The following is a 25069-nucleotide window of genomic DNA, read 5'->3' on the forward strand; positions in this document are numbered from 1 at the left end:
TTGTATGCCTGTGCGTTGTTGTGGTTGAAGCTAAAGCAGTGTTTTTCAACCAGTGTGCCGTGGCACACTAGTGTGCCGCGAGACATGGTCAGGTGTGCCGCGAAGCTCAGAGAGAAAGAAAGCAAGAGAGAGAGAAAGAAAGAGAGAGAGAGAGAAAGCAAGAGAGAGAGAAAGCAAGAGCGAAATAAAGCAAGAGAGAGAGAAAACAAGAGAAAGAAAGAGAGAGCAAGAGAGAGAAAGAAAGCAAGAGAGAGAGAGAGGGAGGGAGGGAAGGAAGGAGAGAGAGAGAAAGGGAGGGAGGGAGAGAGAAAGAGAGCAAAAAAGAGAGGAAGGAAGAGAAAGAAAGAGGGATAGAGAGAGAGAGAGAGAAAGAGGAAGGAAGGGAGAGAAAGAGGGAGGGAGAAAGAAATAGAGTGAAGGGGAGGAAGAGAGAGAGAGATAATTTTTTTGTCCAAACTTTTTTAGCCCCCCCCCCCCCCCCGCTCAATGTGCCCCAGGGTTTCATAAATGTAAAAAATGTGCCGCGGCTCAAAAAAGGTTGAAAATCACTGAGCTAAAGTAATTGTTGACAGGAAGGACGTTGTAGCAGATGATTTTATGGGCTGGGCTTCGGTCGTGTTTAAGGTGACGTAGTTCTAAGCTTTCTAAACCTAGGATTGTAAGTCTAGTTGCATAGAGTATTCCGTTGCGAGTGGAGCAGTGGAGGGCTCTTCTAGTAAAATATCTCTGGACATTTTATGTCCGTTTATGTGCTCATATTTTCTTTTAAAAGCTGGGGGTTTTTTAGCTGAGTTAGGTGGGTTTTTTTAAAAAACCTTTTCGATTTAGGATATTTTCTATTGTTTTATATATGTTGTAAACCACCCTGAATCTTCGGAGAGGGACGGCATATAAGTCCAAATAATAAATAAATAAGTAAATAATAAGAGCTGCAATTCTCTTTTTATATCTTTCTGGGATGGGATTACTAAGAAATCTGGGGGATTTATTTATTTACTCTTTTTTGGCGCTGGGGGTAATTTCTCCATACGAACGTCTTCAATACATTTAAAAATATTTTCATCTTATAATAAAAACAGTATCAAGTTAGTACATTATTTATAATTAATCTCCCCCCCCAAATGCTAGAAATTCCAAATTAATTGCTTTCTGTGTCAATCCAGGCCCCCCAACCTTCACCTTTAATTTTGTCATCTAGATATCTAATTTTCATCTAATTGAATTCGAGCTTAATTTCTTTTAAACCTTATTAAAATAATATCCTTCTCCATTAATACTTCAGATATGTCTACTCTTCCTTCCAATGTATTCTCCAAAAGCCTTACAAGAAAAAAGACTTTATCAACTACAAATAATAAAAAAGAGAAATTATAGTTTAATAAAGGGAAAGAAAAAAAGGGAAAAAAAGAAAGCCAAACTCTATTATTATAATGCCAGTATTATAACGATATAAAAATTAACCAAACCATTATTTTAAATCTTCGACTGATAATCATCTTAATATTATAATCATATTTTGTTTCAAATCATAATCAATTATTATTCAAATATTTATCGCTTCATTGTCATTGTCTTTCCCAATAATTTCAATAATCCAATAATCAAAATATATCTATTTCTATATAATTCTATATTTATTGATTCTATACCACCCAATCCCAATGGGACTTTATTTATTTATTGGATTTGTATGCCGCCCCTCTCCAGAGACTCGAGGCGACTAACAGCAACATGAAACAGCATATAACAATAATCCAATACTAAAAACAGTTAAAAACCCATTATTATAAAAAACCAAACATACATACAGACATACCATGCATAAAACCATGCCTGGCGGCAGAGGTGGGTTTTAAGCAGCTTACGAAAGGCAAGGAGGGTGGGGGCAATTCTGATCTCTGGGGGGAGTTGGTTCCAGAGGGCCGGGGCCGCCACAGAGAAGGCTCTTCCCCTGGGTCCCGCCAAGCGACATTGTTTAGTTGACGGGACCCGGAGAAGACCTACTCTGTGGGACCTAACTGGTCGCTGGGTTTTTTGCGCCAGAAGGCGGTCCCGGAGATAATCTGGTCTGGTGCCATGAAGGGCTTTATAGGTCATAACCAACACTTTGAATTGTGACCGGAAACTGATCGGCAACCAATGCAGACTGCGGAGTGTTGGTGTAACATGGGCATATTTGGGGAAGCCCATGATAGCTCTCGCAGCTGCATTCTGCACGATCTGAAGTTTCCAAACACTTTTCAAAGGTAGCCCCATGTAGAGAGTGTTACAGTAGTCGAGCCTCGAGGTGATGAGGGCATGAGTGACTGTGAGCAGTGACTCCCGGTCCAAACAGGGTCGCAACTGGTGCCCATTTCCCATTGCCCATATAAGAACTGAGTAGAACTAACTAACAAATTTCCACTTCCCTTATTTTACAAAGATGGTTCTTGTCTGCTAGCTCTCAAGAAGGGAGATATCTATGAAACAAGAGAAAACAAGCGTGCTTATTTCACAGGAAAAACAATTTGTCTCTTTCCCAGGGAAAAAATAAAATAACTCATCTGGGCCTATTTCACAAGAAGGAACTGCAAAGCTTGTGTATTATTTGTTTTATATTTCCTCTGGACTGAAAGCAGGGGCATGGAGAGTGTTGCTTCATTCCAGGGAAATAGTTTCTGGGGCTGAAAGATCATGAGAAAAAACGCCGAACGAACCAATAAAGGACAATACAGTATTTATAGCTCAGGGCAGTAGCAGCAGTAGTGATGGGCTCCTACGGCTATGATTAGGTACGCAGAACCAGTAGAAAAATTTTGGTCCAGTGCACAGAACCGGTAGAAAATGTTTGAATTTTTTTCTTTTTTTCCCTTCTGGACTCTGGGTAAGTTTTTCCTATCGTGGTAAATGAGGTTGAATTTGCATAATTTTAGAAGAGCTGTGCGTATGTGTACATACACATACAGTTTATATAGTGTTGTGGTTCTGTGTTAGCAAAAACTTCAGAAGAGAAGGATTTAGGGGTAGTGATTTCTGACAGTCTCAAAATGGGTGAGCAGTGTGGTCGGGCAGTAGGAAAAGCAAGTAGGATGCTTGGCTGCATAGCTAGAGGTATAACAAGCAGGAAGAGAGAGAGCGATCCCCTTACATAGAGCGCTGGTGAGACCACATTTGGAGTACTGTGTTCAGTTCTGGAGACCTCACCTACAAAAAGATATTGACAAAATTGAACGGGTCCAAAGATGGGCTACAAGAATGGTGGAAGGTCTTAAGCATAAAACATATCAGGAAAGTCTTCATGAACTCAATCTGTATAGTCTGGAGGACGGAAGGAAAAGGGGGGACATGATCAAAACATTTAAATATGTTAAAAGGTTAAATAAGGTTCAGGAGGGAAGTGTTTTTAATAGGAAAGTGAACACAAGAACAAGGGGACACAATCTGAAGTTAGTTGGAGGAAAGATCAAAAGCAATGTGAGGAAATATTATTTCACTGAAAGAGTAGTAGATCCTTGGAACAAACTTCCAGCAGACGTGGTAGATAAATCTACAGTAACTGAATTTAAACATGCCTGGGATAAACATATATCCATCCTAAGATAAAACACAGGAAATAGTATAAGGGCAGACTAGGTGGACCATGAGGTCTTTTTCTGCCGTCAGTCTTCTATGTTTCTATGTTTCTATGTTAGCTCTGGCCCAGCTCCTGCCCCAAGGACTGTGGATGTGGGGGAGACATCCACATGCTGCAGGCCTGTTTTGCCCCCGGTGGAATCTGCTGATGGAGGCTCCTCTGACCAAGAAGACATGAGTGACAGGGAGGAGGAGAGTGGGGCAGACAGCTCAGAAGGAGATCAATTATCTAGCTCCTCCTTGGATTCGGAACAAGAGTTAAGGATACAGCCACGCATGCGGAGAGCGATGCATAGGCAGCAACAACTGAGAGATTATTATCAAAGAAAATGAGGCCACCTGTGGTTGGGTGGGGCTGTGGTCATTAGTGAGGCTGCTATAAATAGCAGCCTGTGGGTTTGGCCATTCTAGAGGATTATCTGATCGTTGTGTTTCGTGACTGCTTTACTGACTTTGACCTTTTGTGTGCTGATTTTCCCCCGCTTTGAAACTAAACCAGGGCAAAGTGTGTTTCATTTTGTGAAAGAAGAAGGACTGTGAATTGCCTCACAGCTGCAAACTAAGTATCTCAGAACTGATAAGGGACTTGTACCAATTACCAGTTTGTTTGGAGACCAGTGCTCCTTGCTATACCAAAAGAGGGCTTAGTTTAAGTGAATTTTCATTATAAAGAACATTGTTTTGAATTTTCAAACGTGTTTGTGTCTGAAATTTGTACCTGTGAATTTTCGGAAGGAGTCTACCAGAGAGCCCGACAGAACAAATATTAGATAATGTATATTTTTGTGTGCCTGTGTGTAATATGTATGTACACTTATGGCATATATACACGGAATTAAAGAGTATATTTTGGATGCTCAGTAATAGTAAGTAGATATCGAAGTTGTCTCTCTTTAAGGCGAGGAGAGGCCAGGCATCTTAACCTTAACCCAAACCCCTGACGTGAGTGAGGTCAAGCCAGTCACATGACCTTTAAGTCACATGATTGTCAAGCCACTCCCACCTGGTCACATGGCTGGCAAGCCACACCCACAAAATAAGCCATGCCCACAGCATGGTATAAAACTTTTTGGTAGCCCTTCACTGCCCAAAAGAGAAGATCCTGTTCAAGGGACTAAAAGCAGAACCTCTTCTTCATAAAAACTCTTCACAAGCAAGATCTCTTTGCAGGAAGAATTACTCCAACAATATCCTGTTTGTAAGCTTGGGCTGAAGTTCTAAGGACCTGGTTGAAAAGCCACCACATCTGTTGTAAAAAGGACCTCCTTTTGACCTTGTGCACCTTGACTCCTGGACTTCCTTCGTAAGAGTATCTAAGTCAAGAGTGACACCTGTTAGGTTGCCACTCCTCTGCTCCTTAAGAAATGTTGAACACCCACCCTGCATAATCACAGGGAGGGGAAATGTTGCAATCACATACCATTTGGAGCCAAGGTGGGTGAAGAGCGATATTGTAAGTTCAAAAGGAAATGGAAAGTTAAGGAGGAGACGCAGGCCAAAGGGGAGGGGAATTAAGAACCTCGGGTGATAGAAACAGGTCTAAAACTCAAACATAATCACCCACTTCTTGCCTACAGCCTTAAAATATTATTGAGGTTATAAACAAGGCACAGAAGGGCTGGGAGGCGATGAAACCACGCAAGCTATTGTTTGCATAAAGTTTCACTTTAGAAAGGTATAGGTCAGGGGCAGTGAAGGGCTGCAATTTTTTAATGGGTGGGCTTATTTGTAGGTGTGGCTTGCTGGCCATGTGACCAGGTGGGAGTGGCTTGAAGATCATGTGACCGGCGTGGCTTAAAGGTGGTCAACTTGACATCACTCACGTCAAGGGTTAGGGCACCTGGCTTTCCTTGCCTCAAAGGAGGCCCTGTTTCCTCCCAGGAGATTCCTAGAGAGGCCCCACAGTGGCTTCTCCCCACCTTTTCCGGTCCTGTTTCCTCCCTGGAGATTCCTAGAGAGGCCCCATGGAGGCTTCTCCCCACCTTTCCCGGTCCTGTTTCCTTCCAGGAGATTCCTAGAGAGGCCCCACGGAGGCTTCTCCCTGTCTTTCCTGGTCCTGTTTCCTCCACGGCGATTCCTAGAGAGGCCCCACGGAGGCTTCTCCCTGCCTTTTCCAGTTACCGTTTCGGAGGCTCGGGTTTGTAAGTGAAAAAATGGTTCTTGAGAACACCCGGTTCTTATCTAGAAAAGTTCGTAAGTAGAGGCGTTCTTATGTAGAGGTACCGCTGTAGAACTTTCCCACCCAGATAGATTTAATGAACCTTATCAATGGTCCACCAGATTGAATCAGAATCCGAAGAGACCTAGAAGGGACCTTGGAAGAGTTCTAGTCCAACCTCCTGACCAAGCAGGACAACCTATTCCTGTGATGGTGAGTCTATGACCCGCGTGCCATAGGTGCCATGTGAAGCCATATCGGATGACATGTGAGGCACTGACCTATGTCAGCTCCAGCATGCATGCACACAGGAAAGAACCGGAGATGCCCTAATTTGGAAAGGGCAGATGCCACCATACGTAGTTTTGCAAAGGCGTCTGTCAAAAGATTTTTGTGGCGGAATCTCCAGCCAGGCTTAAGGGGTTAAAAGGGGGCTGACTTTGGAGGTGCTACACAACAGGAAGTGCCAAAGGCTTGACCTCCCACAGAATTCTTGAAGCCTTATCTGGCCGTTCCCAGGGGAATGCGGTCAGACTGGCGAGATTCTTATAGCAGAGTTGGCTAACAACAAACACAAGTGATTCCGGCTGTTTTCGACTAACATATTTGGGTGCATCGGGGTGGATTCCCATTCCCACAGTTACAGGTGCTCTGCCTGCACATCTTCGCTTCTCCTGCGTGCATGCGTGCGTGTCCCAGTGTGGTTTTACTTCTGCGCATGGGCAGGGTGCAAAATCTTGCAAGGGGACACGTTCGGGCGAGAGAGATTTCGATGATTTGTTTTTCCTTCTGCGCATGCGCAGTTGTCTATTCCAACACTAGCTTCTACAACCTCCTCCTGATCTCTTCCTTTCCCTTCTGCTTCTCCCTATCCCTTTTCCTTTTCCTCTTTCCCCAACTCTGTCCCCCTCCTTCCTTTTCCTTTACCTTCTCCTCCTCCTCCTTCTATTTCTCCTTCTCCCTTTCCCTCCCCCTCCTTCTCCTTCTCTCTCCTTCTCCTCCTCCTCCTTCTGCCTTTCCCTTTCCCTCTCCCTCCTTTTCCTTTTCCTCCTCCTCCTCCTTCTCCCTTTCCCTCTCGCTCCTTTTCCTTTCCCTCTTCCTCCTCCTTCTCCCTTTCCCTCCCCCTCCTTCTCCTCTTCCTCCTCCTTCTCCCTTTCCCTCTCGCTCTTTCTCCTTCTCTCTCTTTCTCTTCCTTCTCCCTTTTCCTCTCTTTCCTCCTCCTCCTCTTCCTCCCCTCCCTTTCCCTCTCCCTCCTCCTCCTCCTCTTCCTCTCTCTCCTCCTAGTTTGTCTTGCCAAGGTACCAGCCCTGTTATAGGACATCCTTGCGGGCTTTAAATGGATTTACTGTGCCTCACTAGATCCATTTTGTTAGGGAAGAAAATGCATTGGATTCAAAGCATCTCTTTGCCTTTGAATCCAAGGTGCCGCAGAGCCCTGTTGCAATTATTATTATGCTAGTACAATTGAGGTTTGTCCAGGTTCATTGGACAAAATGAAGCAGCTGCTTTGAATGACGAATGGGCTCCCACCAAAGGTGCATAGTGCTATGCCCCTGGCTGTTTTCTATATATATCACTGAGAAAGGGTTCTCGGTATGACATATTGACTGTTTTCCACCGAATGCCTTCGCTTAATGAATTAATTAATGTTTTGAGTAAACGTGTCTGGGTAGGTTCTTGCACTTTGAACCACAAATTAATCAAAATGTCTGGGTTCACACAGCACGCTGAGCCAAAGAAAAATGTTAACTAATATTAAAGCCGCCCGAATTTCACTTCTTGTACTTATTGGGAAATAAATAAATAAATGCAAAATGTGACATAGAATTAAGATCAGAGATAGAATTAAAGAACAGTATTGCAATTTTTTTAGTTTCCCTTGTGAGCTGCCCTGAGTCTTAGGAGAGGGGCGGCATACAAATCTAATAAATTATTATTAATAATTATTATTTCCACTACCAGTTCAACAGAAGTGGTCAGAACCTGCTGAAACCCACCTGTGAATCTGCTGGCTGGAGAATTCTGGGAGTTGAAGTCCACGAGTCTTAAACTTGCCAAGTTTGAAGACCTCTGCTCTATAACCTTCATCATGTATTTTACTATGTGTATACCCACTAAAACCCTCATTGTGTATTGGACAAAATAAATAAATACATTCTTATATTGTTGTAAGCTGCCCTGAGTCTTTCGGTGTTGGGTGGAATAGAAATCGAATTAAACAAACAAAAAATAAATAAGCAAGTAAACAAACAAACAAACAGTGCAAGAGAACACAACTTTGATTGACTGAAGTTGCGCCATTCTTTGTGTAGCACCTCAAGAGCCACACTCCAAAGTTGGCTGGGATGATCAGTGAAAAAGGGGGAAGGTTTGAATGAAGGGATTAAAACGGATGCTTTAGGCTCCTATCTCTTAAGCTCCCCAAATTCCAAAGTATGCAAAATCTAGATCGGAGCAGGGAAGACAAACTGGAAGCATTTTGGGGACACAAACATAATTCAAATATTCCCCTGATCTGCCCTTTAGATTTTTTCCTGGCTTAAAGGGAGCAGGAACCTAACTAAAAGGAGAATTCCAGTAGCAACTTCTTTATGAGACCAATGTGTAGGAAAAAAAGTTGTAGCTGACAGTTCCCAAGAAGTGTTTTTTCCCTTTCAAGATTATTTAGAATTGAGATTTTGGCACCGGGTGGACAAGACATTCCATGGCTTGATGGGAAATGGTGCGATTTTTCACCGAGCCTCCGCAGTTACAAACTAGATAATGACAGATTGATTTTCCAGGAAAGACTTTTCTTCATGTAACACTGCGGCTGTAACGCTGTAGCTGTAATTGGGAAGATACAGTGGTCCCTCTATTTACGAACTTCATTCCTTCCGTGACCAGGTTCCTAAGTAGAAAAGTTTGTAAGAAGAAGCAATTTTTCCCATGGGAATCAATGTAAAAGCAAACAATGTGTGTGATTGGGGAAATCACAGGGAGGGTGGAGGCCATGTTTCCTCCCAGGAGATTCCTAGAGAGCCCCACGGAGGCTTCTCCCCACCTTTTCCCGCCCTGTTTCCTCCCTGGAGATTCCTAGAGAGGCCCCACGGAGGCTTCTCCCTAACTTTTCTGGCTGTTTCCTCCCAGGAGATTCCTAGAGAGGACCCACAGAGGCTTCTCCCTACCTTTTCCGGCTCTGTTTCCTCCCAGGAGATTCCTAGAGAGGCCCCACGGAGGCTTCTCCCTGCCTTTTCTGGCTCTGTTTCCTCCCAGGAGATTCCTAGAGAGGACCCACGGAGGCTTCTCCCTGCCTTTTCTGGCCCTGTTTCCTCCCAGGAGATTCATCTAGAGGCCCCACGGAGGCTTCTCCCTGCCTTTTCCGGTTACAGTTTCAGAGGCTCGGGTTTGTAAGTGGAAAATGGTTCTTGAGAAGAGGCAAAAAAAATTTGAACACCCGGTTCTTATCTAGAAAATTTCGTAAGTAGAGGCGTTCTTAGGTAGAGGTACCACTGCATTATGATTTAGACCAGGGGTAACAAACTTGGTTTCATTGGGGGCCGTATCAGGGTTGTTTTTGGCCTCAGGGGGCCAGGGTGGGGATGGCCAGTCAACATCACTCATGTCAGGGGTGCCTGTCATGGCCTGAATACTCCTCCAGTGAAAACAGGCTCCCAAGCTCCATTTTTGGCTGCAACAGCCTCCTGCAACCCTCTGCCCCTGAAAACGGAGCTGGGGAGGGGCATGCAGCCCTCTTGAAGTCCATTTTCACTGGAATAAGCACCACGAGCCGGTCCTTCTGTCAATCTCCAGAGACTATTTGACACAAAGCACATGAAATAAAAGAAAGAATAATATTGCCTTCTCTCTCAAAATGAAACAAAAGGACTGCAGAGAAGGTGCCAAAGTTGGCACAACATTTTTCGCTTGGCAGTAGTTGAGGTACATGACTCATGTCACCAAAGAGTTGTCCTGCACACAGGGAAAAAAAACCATTTGTCAGGGAAAAGAGCTTAAAAACTAAACTTCTCCCTGAAATATTAACCCTGAAGCAACAGTTGCAAAATTGTTCCCTTACGTATTCCCAGGGCCAGTTCTGGACATTTTGACCCCCCTAGGTACGGATTGGCTCATCTTCACATTTTGTTAGGAATTTCAAAAAGATGCCCCCCCCCCCCCTTTCTTCTAGTTATTGAGTTTTACACTTATGATTTTCAGGCCTGGACGTGTTTTCCCCTTCTTCTTGGACGTTTTGAACCTATTTACGCAGTATGTAATTTTAATGACATCAACGCCTGTTGGCACTCATGGGCTGGTTCCTATTCTGGGAGTTGAAGTCCACAAATTCTGGGAACTGAAGTCCACAAGTCTATGGAATTCTGAGAGTTGAAGCCCACAAATTCTGGGAGTTGAAGTCCACAAATTCTGGGAGTTGAAGTCCACAAGTCTGGGGAATTCTGGGAGTTGAAGTCCACAAATTCTGGGAACTGAAGTCCACAAGTCTATGGAATTCTGAGAGTTGAAGCCCACAAATTCTGGGAGTTGAAGTCTAAGATTGCTGTAGGAACCAGCCCATGAATGCCAAGTTTTAGGCAAGGAAGGGAATGGAGCAAAATTCTACAATTGTGTATTGGAAAACATAATAAAAAAGCAGTAACAGCACAACCATGAGCCATCACCCCTGCTTGGGGGGGGGGGGGGGGGGACTCAGTATAATTTTGCACATGTTGCCATACGACAACAGTGGGCTCTGATATCATTAAAATTACATAGCAAATGTTTTGCAGAGGGCATTCTTGAATGTAGTTACTTCGTGACATAGAAGTTTGGTTCCTGGTCACCTTCCTTCCATTTTCTCATTTATTTACATGCCTTTAAAGAAAACACAACAACAGCGGAAACCCCAAAAAGCCCTTTCTGTTGTCCCTCTTTTGCTCATATTCAAATATGAGTCACTCATTAAAAATTAAAGAGAGAAACGTTTCTTCTTAGTTTGACATTTAGAACAACAACCACCAGCACCAGAAAAACACCAGGAGAGATTTTAAATAATGGATGGCTATGAAAATAAAAATAGGAGCAACAGCAACTCCAGGCTGGGCTTGTTTGCATAAACAAACTTCATTTTCAGGGAAAGTCTTGAATATGTATGTGTGTGTGTATGTGTCTATATCTCTCTATCTCTCTATATCTATCTCTCTATCTCTCTGTCTCTCTATTTTTCTATCTATCTATCTATCTATCTATCTATCTCTCTCTCTCTCTCTCTCTCTCTATCTATCTATCTATCTATCTACCTACCTACCTACCTACCTACCTACCTACCTCTCTCTCTCTCTCTCTCTATTTTTCTTTCTATCTATCTATCTATCTATCTATCTATCTATCTATCTATCTATCTATCTATCTACCTACCTACCTACCTCTCTCTCTCTCCATCCATCCATCCATCCATCCATCCATCCATCCATCCATCCATCCATCCATCCATCCATCCATCCATCCATCCATCCATCCATCTATCTATCTATCTATCTATCTATCTATCTATCTATTTATCTGCCGCCCCTTTCCAAGGACTCTGATAATGAAAAGGAAGGGAGACTACTATAGATCTATTTCGGGCTTATTTGACCTCATCAGGTAGCCACATCCTTACTGGGATTTGAACCTGGGGCTCTGCCTTGAAGGCAGAGTATATATACTGCTTTCAAAAAATAAAGGGAACACTCAAATAATACATCCTAGTTCTGAATGAATGAAATATTCTCATGGAATATTGCACGACTATTTGCACAACTATTCCACTGGAACAGCAGCATGTGAAATTGATTGTCAATCAGTGTTGCTTCCTAAGTGGACAGTTTGATTTCAAAGAAGTTTGATTTCCTTGGAGTTATATTCTGTTGTTTAAGTGTTCCCTTTATTTTTTGAGCAGTGTATGTACACATACATACATACATACATACATACATACATACATACATACATTCATACATACATATTCCAAACTTGCAAAGAACTGATAAAGAAATAAAGGGAGACTAGTATAGATCTATTTCAAGCTATTGGGCTCTCAACAGCTAGCCATACCCTTCTAGGATCCGAACCTGGGCTGCTAGATAGTGCTTTTAACCTCTAACCCCTAAGCTCATCCCTTTTATCAGCTGAGCCAGGGAAAGATTACATGATTTTCTGTCGAGTCACGGACTGAATTGGGACAGTGTGGATGAGCGGATAATACATTTTCTTTCTAAGATTGTTAGCATTCTATTTGGGACTCGCCGCCTACAAACCTGAAAGAGGAACAGCTTTTTCAAACTTGATGTTTCTTTGATACAGTATGTATGGAATAAAATTCCCATAATTATGTAGACTTAGCAATCGTACATCACTTTCTGGCTCTCGTCCACAAGAGTTTTAAAAAAGATCTGCTGTTGTGACCCAGAGGTAAAGACCAGTCCTTTTATGTTAAACCCCCCCTCCCTTTTGTCAACCCTGTAATCCCTTCATTTAGGGTAGAGGGTCAAGGTGACTGGATACAGCTGAGTGATTACTGGCTAAATGCCCTTTCTGATCCTTACATGGAGTTCGCAGCAGATAGTTCTTTCTTTGTGCCGTAGAAGAGAAATATCTGCTGCTACCTAGGATAGAACTCTCAATCTTCTGAGTGGGAGGTAAGTGTCTTCACCACTAGACTACCGCACTCCTGGAAAAACCAGCCCCTTCATTATGTGCATGGAATCAAACCAAATATCCTTATCGTGGTCTTGAACCAAACTTTACAATAAAAACAGTGCAGTAAGAAAAGAGAATCAGTTTAGTAGAGCAATTTGTTATCAGGGAAGGGGAAAATAATAGGGCATCATCTATAGGAAGCATCATCTATTTAATTTTTGTTTTTAATATAGAGGAGCTTGATATTTTGACATACAATTCCCCAAAACTGGACTCCAGGAGAAATAGTAATGGAAAAATAGAGTGAGAAAGGAAATCTGAACTCCCACTCCTACAGTCTATGTCATAAAGACTTCCTGCCTTTTACTGAAGAACACAATTCAAATGCAATAATTTAGCCTGTTTCTGGGATGAGAGGTAAACATGGGTCATTCCGTGGCCAAGGTGGAAGTTGTCTCAGATGAGGTCTGCAAAAATGGAATGAGCCAAACACCTGAAGGGACAAATAATTTAAGGTGAAGAGATCTATGCAAATTAATTTTTGGGAATGAAAAGAAAGAGCTGAGTGGTTGTTAAACTGAGCTAGAAATACAAGAAAGAGAGAAAGAAAGAAAGAAAGAAAGATAGACAGAAAGAAAGAAAGAAAAGAGAGAGAGAGACAGAGAGAAACAGAGAGAGGGGGGAAGAGAGAGATAGAGAAAGAAAAGAGGGTAAGAAAGAAAGAAAGGTAAGGAAAAAAGAAAGACTGATAGAAAAAAGGGAAAGAGAAAGAAAGAAAAAGGAAGAAAGACAGACAGAAAAGAAAGAACGAAAGGAAGAAAGAGGAATGAATGAATGAAGGAAGGAAGGAAGGAAGGAAGAAAGAAGGAAAGAAGGAAAGAAGGAAAGAAGGAAAGAAGGAAAGAAGGAAAGAAGGAAAGAAGGAAAGAAGGAAAGAAGGAAAGAAGGAAAGAAGGAAAGAAGGAAAGAAGGAAAGAAGGAAAGAAGGAAAGAAGGAAGACCTTTTTTGAAAGGAATAACTGAGATAGAAAGAAAGAGAAAAAAAAGAGAAAAAAGAATGAGAAAAAAGAAAGGAAGAAAGAGGAGGAAAGATGAAAGAAAGGGAAGGAAGGAGAGAAAGAGAGAAAGTAAGGATGGAAGGAAGGAAAGAAAGAAAGAAAGAAAGATCTTTTTCGAAAGGGCACGGACAAGCGGATCAGGGACGTCCATCAATTCCTGCATGGATTTCTGATGTTAAAATGAAGTCTATGAAAAGATGACCAAGGGTTACTGGAGGCAATTTGGCATCAAACAAAGAGCGGCTGCCCTTTTTCCTCTCACTATCTTTGAATGCTTGACATTGCAAAGGTGTCTTCAGCTCTGGCAAACCTCAATCCAGCATCTCTTGTCTCGCACCCAGCGTTTCTCAACTTCGGCAACTTGGAGGTGTGCGGCCTTCAGCTCCCCAAATTCCCCAGCCAGACAGATGGGTGGTTCCACTGGAATTTGGCTCTTGAGAACATTTACCATGACGTGTATGCATATGTTTCTCTACTGCATGCCTACCATCCCTGTCCTCTGTGGGGCCACTCTAGGAATATACTGAGAGGAAAAAGAGCCGGAAAAGGCGGGGAGAAGCCTCTGTAGGGCCTCTCTAGGAATCTCCTGGGAGGAAACAGGGCCGGAAAAGGCAGGGAGAAGCCTCTGTGGGGCCTCTCTAGGAATCTCCTGGGAGGAAACAGGGCTGGAAAAGACGGGGAGAAGCCTCTGTGGGGCCTCTCTAGGAATCTCCTGGGAGGAAACAGGGCCGGAAAAGGCAGGGAGAAGCCTCTGTGGGGCCTCTCTAGGAATCTCCTGGGAGGAAACAGGGCCGGAAAAGGCAGGGAGAAGCCTCTGTGGGGCCTCTCTAGGAATCTCCTGGAAGGAAACAGGGCCTCCATCCTCCCTGTGGTTTCCCCAATCGCATGCATTATTTGCTTTTACATTGATTCCTATGGGAAAAATTGCTTCTTCTTACAAACTTTTCTACTTAAGAACCTGGTCACGGAGCGAATTAAGTTCGTAAGTAGAGGTACCACTGTCTATATATAAGGTGTAGAGAAAAAAACTCGCCATGGTAGAAGAAAACTAACTATAGTTTTGAAACCAGCATGCCTAATTAAATATAAAAAAGCTCAAAAATCAAACTCCACAGAAATTGTGTTACAAATTGTTCCCCAGTGTGATTGCAACAATAACCACAGAGCAAACCCAAGAACCTTTGATAGACATTGCCGCAACTAATTTTTTTTTTTTGATGTTTCTGTGCATGCCATTCATTTTGCCAAGTGAAGGTTGTCAGACTGAAAGGGGAAGCAAACAGGAACCTGCAGCATACCAGACATGTGGGAAATTGCAAAATAGATTTTGTTTTTTGATACCACACAAAATTTTGCGTGGCGGCATCTGGTTTCTTTGGAGTGGGAGTGGGTGAGTCACTGCACAATGACTTAGCTGTGCAGTGTTGTTGATCTTTCCATGGTTACAGCCTGGGTTTCCATGTTGGGTGTCTGAGTGCGAGAGAAAGCCAAGTTTGATGCATACAGTTAGTCAAATACAGTAGTAGCCAAGGACCAGTCACTTCCTCTCTGACTCTCCTCTTTTTCAAGGGAATGTTCGTAAAGGCAAGAAATTGATCCAGCCAAGCACTTTCAAGGAAGAAGCAAAACGGCAAAACAATATATTTTGCACAACTTTTTCAGAGTGAATGGGTGATAAATAAAGGAAGAAGAAGGCTAATTAAGAAAAAAAGAAGCGAGGGAAAATGCTTGCGACAATAATTTAATTTAATTTAATTTAATTTAATTTAATTTAATTTAATTTAATTTAATTTAATTTAATTTAATTTAATTTAATTTAATTTAATTTAATTTAATTTAATTTAATTTAATTTAATTTAATTTAATTTAATTTAATTTAATTTAATTTAATTTAATTTAATTTAATAATTTAATTTAATTTAATTCAATTTATTTTTAATTTAATTTTTAATTTAATTTTTAATTTAATTTAATTTAATTTTTAAAATTTAATTTATTTATTTTATATAATTTCTTTCTGCGCATGCACGATACTAAAAAAAAGTTTCTGCGCATACATAGAAACAAAAAAGAAGATGGTGGCACCTATGGCAATGCCTGAGAGACCCACCTTAGGGGCGCAGCAGGCCAGGGACCCAGGCTGCCAAGTTACCACTGGTTCTATAGAACTGGTCTGAACTGGGAGGAACCCACCTCTGGAGTAGCTGCTTCATGTTTTTGCTGAATTTGAAAATTAAGGGAGACTAGGATAGATCTATTTCGGCCTTGTTCTGGCCTCATCAGCTAGCCATACCCTCGCTGGGATTTGAACTGGCAGCCTTTGCCTTATAAGGCAGAGAATTAACCTCTAGGCCACAGTATCAAATTCCCTTCAGCTTTGTACCAGGGAAGGGTTATATGTTTTTTTCTGTCGAATCACCTGGTATACCCAAATATCGGAGGAGCTTAATGCTTCCTCTTGCCTTTTGGCACAACCCAGGGCCATTTCCAAGGCAGTTAATTAATTTATTCAATTAGTTAACTGCCTTGGAAATGGGCCAGGGTTGGGCCGAGAGGTTCAAGTCCCAGTGGGTATGGCTGGCTGATGAGGCCAAAATAAGGCTGAAATAGATCTATCCTAGTCTCCACTAATTTTCAAATTCAGCAAAAAACAACAACATGTGACATATACATATATATACATACACACACACACAGTGCATATCTATATCTATATCTATATATCTGTACAATCAAGTTTTGTACCTCTTGATTCTTGACAAATGTATCTTTTTCTTTTATGTACACTGAGAGCATCTGCACCAAAGACAAATTCCTTGTGTGTCCAATCACATTTGGCCAATAAAGAATTCTATTCTATTCTATTCTATTCTATATTCTATATTCTATATTCTATATTCTATATTCTATATTCTATATTCTATATTCTATATTCTATATTCTATATTCTATATTCTATATTCTATATTCTATATTCTATATTCTATTCTATATTCTATTCTATTCCATATTCTATTCTATTCTACTTTTTCTATTCTACTCTACTCTACTCTATATATGTATATATGTATTTGTGTATGTATACATGTTATGTTTTGTTACGTTATGTTACATTATATTACATTATTAATATCAGTTTGCATCCTAAATTGTGGTCTTATGGCTATGGGTCAATGCAAATGGCCATAAATGCAGACTGGTCACTGAGTGCCCAAGTAGTTATTTGTCCACTAAAAGGGGGTAAACATTGAAACTTCAGAACTGGGTCAAAAGTCCCTTTCGAGGGGTTTCTTGTAACTGAACAGCTGCTAAGCATCTGGCTATAAGCCGGTGACTAGGTTTTTGTGTGCGTGAGTCCACATGTCTGCATATGTTTATGTAGCTTTTTTTCTGTAGTTTTTTTCCGCTTGTTTATTTTGTGATGTGTACTTTTTATGTCGTAGGTATTTTTGTCTACTTTTGTGACTTTGGGTCGCCCTCCCACCTCTTCTTTCCCCCCTGTTGTTATTTTTAAAACGATTAAAGATTATTTTTACAAATGGGAGAAGTCACTTCCATGTGTAAAAATAAAAAAATAAAGTCACCCATCAGAAATCAGGTCCGATTCAAAGAAGATTTTATCTTAAAACAGCTGGCAAGCTGCTGACTCAAAAGGAACCAAATTGGGCTATTATTTAATGGTTGGGGAGCTCTATCCCGCTATTATAGATAAACCATCCTCCAGATATCGGATCTTTTTTCCAGATGTAATCATAAATCCAGTTCCCTGCTAGCTGTAGAAAGAGATGTAACACCGTCTCCAGTCACTGGTAGAAAATTGTCAAAATATGTGAGGTTTCCTTGCTCCTTCGTAAAATCTTGCCAGCCGTCGAAAAATTACCTTTCACTTTGGAAAGCCAAACATCTATGAGATTGGAGCCAATTATGGTTCGTTGTTTAGTGCTTCTGCTGTCTTATTTCTTATTGTCACTTTGACAAGGCTAAAACAAAGTTCTTTCTACCGGTAAACTACTACACATGCTCAATTTAGCATTAAAGCAGCAAAGGAAACATTCATTTTTCTTCCTTAGGAGTCACTCCTCTACCCGTAATAGAATACCCTACGAAACTAGACTTACAATCCTGGGTCTTCAAAGCTTAGAACTACGTGATTTAAGTAGATTAGATTAGATTAGATTAGATTTATTGGATTTATATGCCGCCCCTCTCCGCAGACTCGGGGCGGCTCACAACAATAGTAAAAAACAGTACATAGTGACAAATCCAATGGCCACCAATCCAATTACAATTTTAAGTTGAGAAATTCATAAAACAATCCCAATATATAAAAAAAACAAGCACACAATCAATCAGACAGCAAACAACATGGGCAAGGGGGAGATGTTTTAGTTCCCCCATGCCTGACGGCAGAGGTGGGTTTTAAGGAGTTTGCGAAAGGCAAGGAGGGTGGGGGCAATCCTAATCTCAGGGGGGAGCTGGTTCCAGAGGGTCGGAGCCACACAGAGAAGGCTCTTCCCCTGGGGCCTGCCAGATGACATTGTTTGGTCGACGGGACCCGGAGAAGGCCAACTCTGTGGGACCTAACCGGTCGCTGGGATTCATGCGGCAGAAGGCGGTCCCGAAGATATTCTGGTCCGGTGCCATGAAGGGCTTTATAGGTCATAACCAACACTTTGAATTGTGACCGGAAACTGATCGGCAACCAATGCAGACTGCGGAGTGTTGGTGTGACATGGGCATATTTAGAGAAGCCCATAATTGCTCTCGCAGCTGCATTCTGCACGATCTGAAGTTTCCGAACACTTTTCAAAGGTAGCCCCATGTAGAGAGCGTTACAGTAGTCGAGCCTCGAGGTGATGAGGGCATGAGTGACTGTGAGCAATGAGTCCCGGTCCAAATAGGGCCGCAACTGGCGCACCAGGCGAACCTGGGCAAACGCCCCCCTCGCCACAGCTAAAAGGTGTTTCTCTAATGTGAGCTGTGGATCGAGGAGGACGCCCAAGTTGCGGACCCTCTCTGAGGGGGTCAATAATAGTATTTCCCACATGATCTTGTGGGCAATAAAGTATTGCCCACAAGATCATATTCTTCAATGTCCTGCCTGCCAAGACTACTTCACCTTCAACCACAACAGCACAAGAGCACACAACAGATTCAAGCTTAATATTAACCGCTCCAAACTTGACTGTAAAAAATATGACTTTAGTAATCGGGTAGTCGAAGCGTGGAACTCATTACCAGACTCTGTAGTATTATCCCCTAACCCCCAACATTTTACCCTTAGACTATCCAAGGTTGACCTCTCCAGATTCCTAAGAGCTCAGTAAGGGGCGTACAGAAGCGCACTACAGTGCCTTCCGTCCCCTGTCCTATAGTCTCTCCTATATCTCGTATTTCTTCTCTACTATATCCTCTATAACCTTCATTGTGTATTATTGTGTATTGGACAAAATGAATAAATAAATAAATAAATAAATAAATAAATAAATAAAATGATTCTGATATGGTTAAAAGGAAACGACACAATGTGACATAGAATTAAGATAAGAGATATACTTATTAGGAATAATTAGAGAACATTATACTAAACCAAAATACTACTTTATTGTCCATATATTAACTGCGGCAAGATTGGCATATGCTCAAAACTGGAAAGATTGAAACCTCCAGTCAGATGACATGATAAATTAATAAAATAATGGATTGTGCTGAAATGACCAGGCTTACTTATGAACTGCAAAATAAACAAGAAAGAGATTATTTTTACTGTATGGGAAAACTTTTAGAAATGAGGAGAGATAATACAAGCAAGTTAAATAAACAGGGAAAATTGTTAAAATGTGACCTAATTTAATGAAAATAGTAAATAATACCGATGTAGGGTAGAGAGAGGTATAGATATATGTGTATATGTATATATATGTAAAGCTAGAAGTAATATTGCGAAGTGTAAATATATCTGGAAATTATATAGTTGCAAAAGTGGTTAGTATTTACTTTATTTGTTTATATTTCATGTGTGTTAATACATGTTATAATACTATACTTGCTTGACAAATAAATACAAATAAATAAATAAATACATTTTTTGTATATCTTGTTTATATGTTGTTTGTTTATAAAAAACTCAATAAAATTAACAAAAAAGTTGATACTCAGATACGTCCTTTTTAAAATTATTATTATTATTATTATTACTATTATATTATTATTATTGTTATTTTAAATTGGTTGACCAATTTTGTTTGTATTATTTATTTATTATTTCTTTATTAATCAGATTTGTATGCCGCCCCTCTCTGCAGACTCGGGGCGGCTCACCGCAACAGTAATACAATGTAAACAAATCTAATATTTAAGTTAATTTAAAACCCCAATTTAGAAACCAATCATACATACTAACATACCATGCATAAATTTTATAAGCCTAGGGGGAGGGAAAGTCTCAATTCCCCCATGCCTGACGACAGAGGTGGGTTTTAAGGAGCTTACGAAAGGCAAGGAGGGTGGGGGCAACTCTGATATCTGGGGGGAGTTGGTTCCAAAGGGTCGGGGCCGCCACAGAGAAGGCTCTTCCCCTGGGTCCCACCAAACGACATTTAGAAGAATAAAAATAAATAAATAATAAAAGTATTATTTTAAATTGGTTGGCCTTTGGTTTCCCTGGCTATGTTTCTTCTCCACTTATTGGAAACAAATAATTTGTTACGACCAAAATTATTTGCAAAATATTTCAAGAGAGGATGACTATATTTTATCTGTAGGGTTCTTCAGAATTTCTTTGAAATTTCTCCTGATAGTAACGTTGACTGGACCGGAGGATTGTTATAGGGCTTCTGAAGGATTATTTTGTGACTCATTGTTCCACCGAAGAAGAATGTCTTAGCCAAAGAGTAATAATAACAAAAAAAAAGACATTAAGGAAAGGCCAACAATGGAGGAAGTCCGAGATGTTGGAGACAGCCAGGGATTCCGACTGCCGCAGCTTCATTGTTAAGAGTTTTCTGCTCGCGTCAGTGTTTGAATACCAGGAAGCAGACAGATGTCTCAGCCGCCATGGCCGTCCATCTGTCCGCCTTGCCCACCCCTCAAAGTGCCTGGTCCCCCTCCCAGTGTCCTTGTCCTCGAGCCAGCCAGAGTGGCGTCTGAGATCTTTAAATCATGTCGCAATTCTCCGTGGAGAGCCCAGTGGAAAAGCATTCTGCAAACAAAGCATAATCCACAGAATAATTCAGCCCTCATCTCTGCTAGGGACTGGATCACCTGATACTCCCCCCATCTCCCCATAGTCAATTGGGGGCTTGGAACAGAGAACATAGAATAATAGGTTTGGAAGCAAGTGTGGGTTGCTCTTACCACCGCTAATGGTGCGATGCGCATTCAGCTTCTCTTCTCATGTGCGCGCGCGTCCCAGCGAGAATTTACTTCTGCACATGCACAGGAAGCAAAGTATTGTGAAGGGATGCACACACAAAATCTCTCTCTCTCATGTGTCCCCTCCTAAGATTTTGCTTCTGGAACAAACACTGTCAACGCATCTGTAATGTAGCAAATGATTTAGCTTTACTAGATAAGTGGTCAAAGCAATGGAAACTGCAGTTTAATGTTTCCAAATGTAAAATAACGCACTTGGGGAAAAGGAATCCTCAATCTGAGTATTGTATTGGCAGTTCTGTGTTAGCAAAAACATTCAGGAGTAGTGATTTCTGACAGTCTCCAAATGGGGGAAGAGTGCGGTCAGGTGGTAGGGAAAGCGAGTAGAATGCTTGGCTGCATAGCTAGAAGTATAACAAGCAGGAAGAGGGAGATTGTGATCCCGCTGTATAGAGCACTGGTGAGACCCCATTTGCAATTCTGTGTTCAGTTCTGGAGACATCACCTATATTGATAAAATTAAACGGGTCCAAAGACGGGCTACAAGAATGGTGGAAGGTCTTAAGCATAAAACGTATCAGGAAAAAGTTAATGAACTCAATCTGTAGAGTCTGGAGGACAGAAGGAAAAGGGGGGACACGACTGAAACATTTAAGTATGTTAAAGTGTTAAATAAGGTTCAGGAGGGAGGTGTTTTTAATAGGAAAGTGAACCCAAGTACAAGGGGGCACAATCTGAGGTTAGTTGGGGGAAAGATCAGAAACAACGTGAGAAAATATTATTTTACTGAAAGAGTAGCAGATGCTTGGAACAAATTCCCAGCAGGCGTGGGTTGGTAAATCCACAGTAACTGAATTTAAACATGTCTGGGATAAACATATATATCCATCCTAAGATAAAATACAGGAACCAGGAGGTCTTTTTCTGCCGTCAATCTTCTGTGTTTCTATGGATGGAGCATTCCCTTTTCTTCTTAAATTTCCCATTGCTACAAAGGCTGAAAATTTCATTTTGCTCATTCAGAGGCTGCCAATCATCCTAAAATTGTGGGTCCGGCACCATTGTGCGGCAACCTCTCTGTCCGATTAAAAACCAGAAAGCTCAGCTTCACGGGATGCCAAACGTTATGTAATATTAACTTCTGCTTGGATTGGGGAAATTGGACGCTTCTTATCTTTTGATTAAAGAGCCTTGCCAAGGTCCCTGGACAATCAATCCACTGTTCAGAAAAGTTACCTTTTAGAGTTGTTTTGAGTTCAACATTGGAGGAAGAAAAAATACAGGTGACGAAGTATTTTTCAGAGAGAGAGAGAGAGAAGACAGTAAATGGTCAAAGGCTGCCTTGTCTGTTACTTGTTTATTCATCTTGTTTTCTTAAAAGTGAATATGCCACTGTTCAAGCCAGAATCTTCACAGAGTGACACACAACAGCTAAAAATATACTAAGGTCACATATCAGGACAAAATGAAGATGCTGGAAGGCTAGGGAAGGCTTTGGAAATAGACAGGTAATTGATTGGATCAAATTGTCCCAAGGACAATTCCATCTGTCTGTTCATCACCCTGGGGGGGGAATTATTGACCCTCTCAGAGAAGGTTCGCAACTTGGGCGTCCTCCTCGACCCACAGCTCACATTAGAGAACCATCTTTCAGCTGTGGCGAGGGGGGCGTTTGTCCAGGTTCGCCTGGTGCACCAGTTGCGGCCCTATTTGGACCGGGACTCACTGCTCACAGTCACTCACGCCCTCATCACCTCGAGGTTCAACTACTGTAACGCTCTCTACATGGGGCTACCTTTGAAAAGTGTTCGGAAAGTTCAGATCATGCAGAACGCAGCTGCGAGAGCAATCATGGGCTTTCCCAAATATGCCCATGTCACACCAACACTCCGCAGTCTGCATTGGTTGCCGATCAATTTCCGGGCACAATTCAAAGTGTTGGTTAATAAAGCCCTTCATGGCATCGGACCAGAATATCTCTGAGACCGCCTTCTGCTGCACGAATCCCAGCGACCGATTAGTTCCCACAGAGTCGGCCTTCTCCGGGTCCCGTCAACTAAACAATGTCGTTTGGTGGGCCCCAGGGGAAGAGCCTTCTCTGTGGCGGCCCTGACTCTCTGGAACCAGCTCCCCCCAGAGATTAGAACTGCCCCTACCCTCCTTGCCTTTCGTAAACTCCTCAAAACCCACCTTTGTCATCAGGCATGGGGGAATTGAGATATCTCCCCTGGGCCTATATAATTTATGAATGGTATGTTTGTAGGTATGTCTGCTTAAAAATGGGGTTTTTTAACTATTTTAAATTTTAAATTGTATATTATTAGATTTGTTATAAATTGTTTTATTGTGTTGTGAGCCGCCCCGAATCCAAGGAAAGGGGCAGCATACAAATCTAATAAATAATAATAATAATAACATAAAACGTAACTAAATAAGTAAGTAAGTATGGATTAAGGAATATAGTGAAATGTTTAGCTCCTTGATTAGTTTCTATCCATTGCTTCTTTGGACGCCTTCAGGTGCTTTGGAGAATAGTTTGACTCCCCTTTATTTGTGGCAGCTCCTGAGATATTGGAACATTGCTATCATGTCTCCTCTGATTCTTCTTTTCATCAAACTAGACATAGCCAGTTCCTGCAGCCTTCATATGTTTTAACCTCCAGTCTCCTAATTATCTTTGTTGCTCTTCTCTGCACTCTTTCTAGAGTCTCCACATCTTTTTTATATGGTGGTGACTAGAACCGAATGCAATATTCCAAGTGTGGCCTTACCAAGACCTTATAAATTGATATTAACACTTCACGTGATCTTGATTCTGTCCTTCTGTTTATGCAGCCTAGAAATATGTTGTCTTTTCCCCCCGGCTGTAGCACATTGCTGGTTCATATTTAAGTTATTGTCCACTAGGATGGTAGTCCACTAAATGTAGGGAAGGCCTGGGTAGGGGAAGGAAGAAAGAAATAAAAAGGAAGGAAGAAAGAAAGGAAGAAAGGAAGGAAGGAAGAAAGGAATAAAGGAAAGAAAGAAGGAAGGTGGAAAGAGGAAGGAATAAAGGAATAAAGGAAAGGAATAAAGGAATAAAGGAAAGAAAGAAGGAAGGTGGAAAGAGGAAGGAATAAAGGAATAAAGGAAAGGAATAAAGGAATAAAGAAAGAAAGAAGGAAGGTGGAAAGAGGAAGGAAGAAAGGAAGAAAGGAAGGAAGAAAGGAGTAAAGGAAAGGAGGAAGGAAGGTGCAAAGAGGAAGGAAGAAATAAAAAGAAAGAAAGAAAGGAAAGAAGGAAGGAAAGAAAGAAGGAAGAAAGGTGGATGGAGGAAGGAATAAATAAAAAGAAATAAATAAAAGAAAGAAAGAAGGGAGGAAGGAAGAAATAAAAAGGAAAGAAAAAAATGAAAGAAAGAAGGAAGGAAGAAAGAAATAAAAAGGAAAAAAGAAGAAAGGAAGGAGAAAGGAAGACAGATAAAGGAAGAAAGGAAGGAAGGAAGGAAAAAGAAAGAAAGAAAGAAAGAAGGAAGGAAGGAAGGAAGGTGCATGGACAAAGGAAGAAATAAAAAGAAAGAAAGAAAGAAGCAAGAAATTAAAAGTAAGTAAGAAGGAAGGAGGAAGGAAGAAATAAAAAGGAAGGAAGGAAGGAAAGAAGGAGAAAAGAAAGAAAGAAAGAAAGAAGAAAGAAAAAAGAAAGAAAAGACAGAAACAAAGAAAAGAAGGAAGGAAAGAATGAAGGAAGGAAGGAAGGAAGGAGGAAGGAAGAAAAAAAAAGAAAGGAGAAAAGAAAGGAAGGAAAGAAAGAAAGAAAGAAAGAAAAAAGGAAGGAAATACTATATATGGTTGATAAAGTGTAAGATGACTAACAATAGAGCTAGGAGGGCTTATCCTCCGATATCTGTAGGAGCTGTGGTTGGGCCCCTTATCATTTCTTGGCATAATTTCTGTAGGTAAAAGGCTCCACTGGGCAGCATCAGTCATGATCAGTGTGTTCTTGAAGACGACGTATCCTGAGAAATAGGTTAGGACTGGGGATAAGGTAAAACGTTCCAAAAAAGGCTCTTCCCATTTCGGGAGGGTCACCCGAAGGTCTTAGGCAAAAGCAAAGATAAAGGTAGACGGGAGGCTATTTTGATTTAAGCCTCCTCCTCCCAGGGCCTTTTGACCAATAATTCACCCTAGCAAGTCCCAACAATCCTTCTCTCCCAAAGATTAAATTCATTTCA

The 25069-nt window shown here is 41.3% G+C and overlaps 2 long non-coding RNA genes across 2 annotated transcripts in view; one reads left to right on the forward strand and one right to left on the reverse strand.

The window, feature by feature from the left end:
- Positions 1-25069, reverse strand: part of LOC139175049 (uncharacterized) — a 150299-nt gene that overhangs the window by 26464 nt on the left and 98766 nt on the right. The window lies entirely within an intron of this gene.
- On the forward strand, positions 2756-7880 carry LOC139175038 (uncharacterized). Its single transcript, XR_011560461.1, has 3 exons — positions 2756-2863; positions 5893-5983; positions 7733-7880. It is a non-coding gene; the product is annotated as an uncharacterized lncRNA (long non-coding RNA).

This window comes from Erythrolamprus reginae, chromosome 12 (genome assembly GCF_031021105.1).
Source record: "Erythrolamprus reginae isolate rEryReg1 chromosome 12, rEryReg1.hap1, whole genome shotgun sequence".
In the NCBI taxonomy this organism is placed as follows: Eukaryota; Metazoa; Chordata; class Lepidosauria; order Squamata; family Dipsadidae; genus Erythrolamprus; species Erythrolamprus reginae.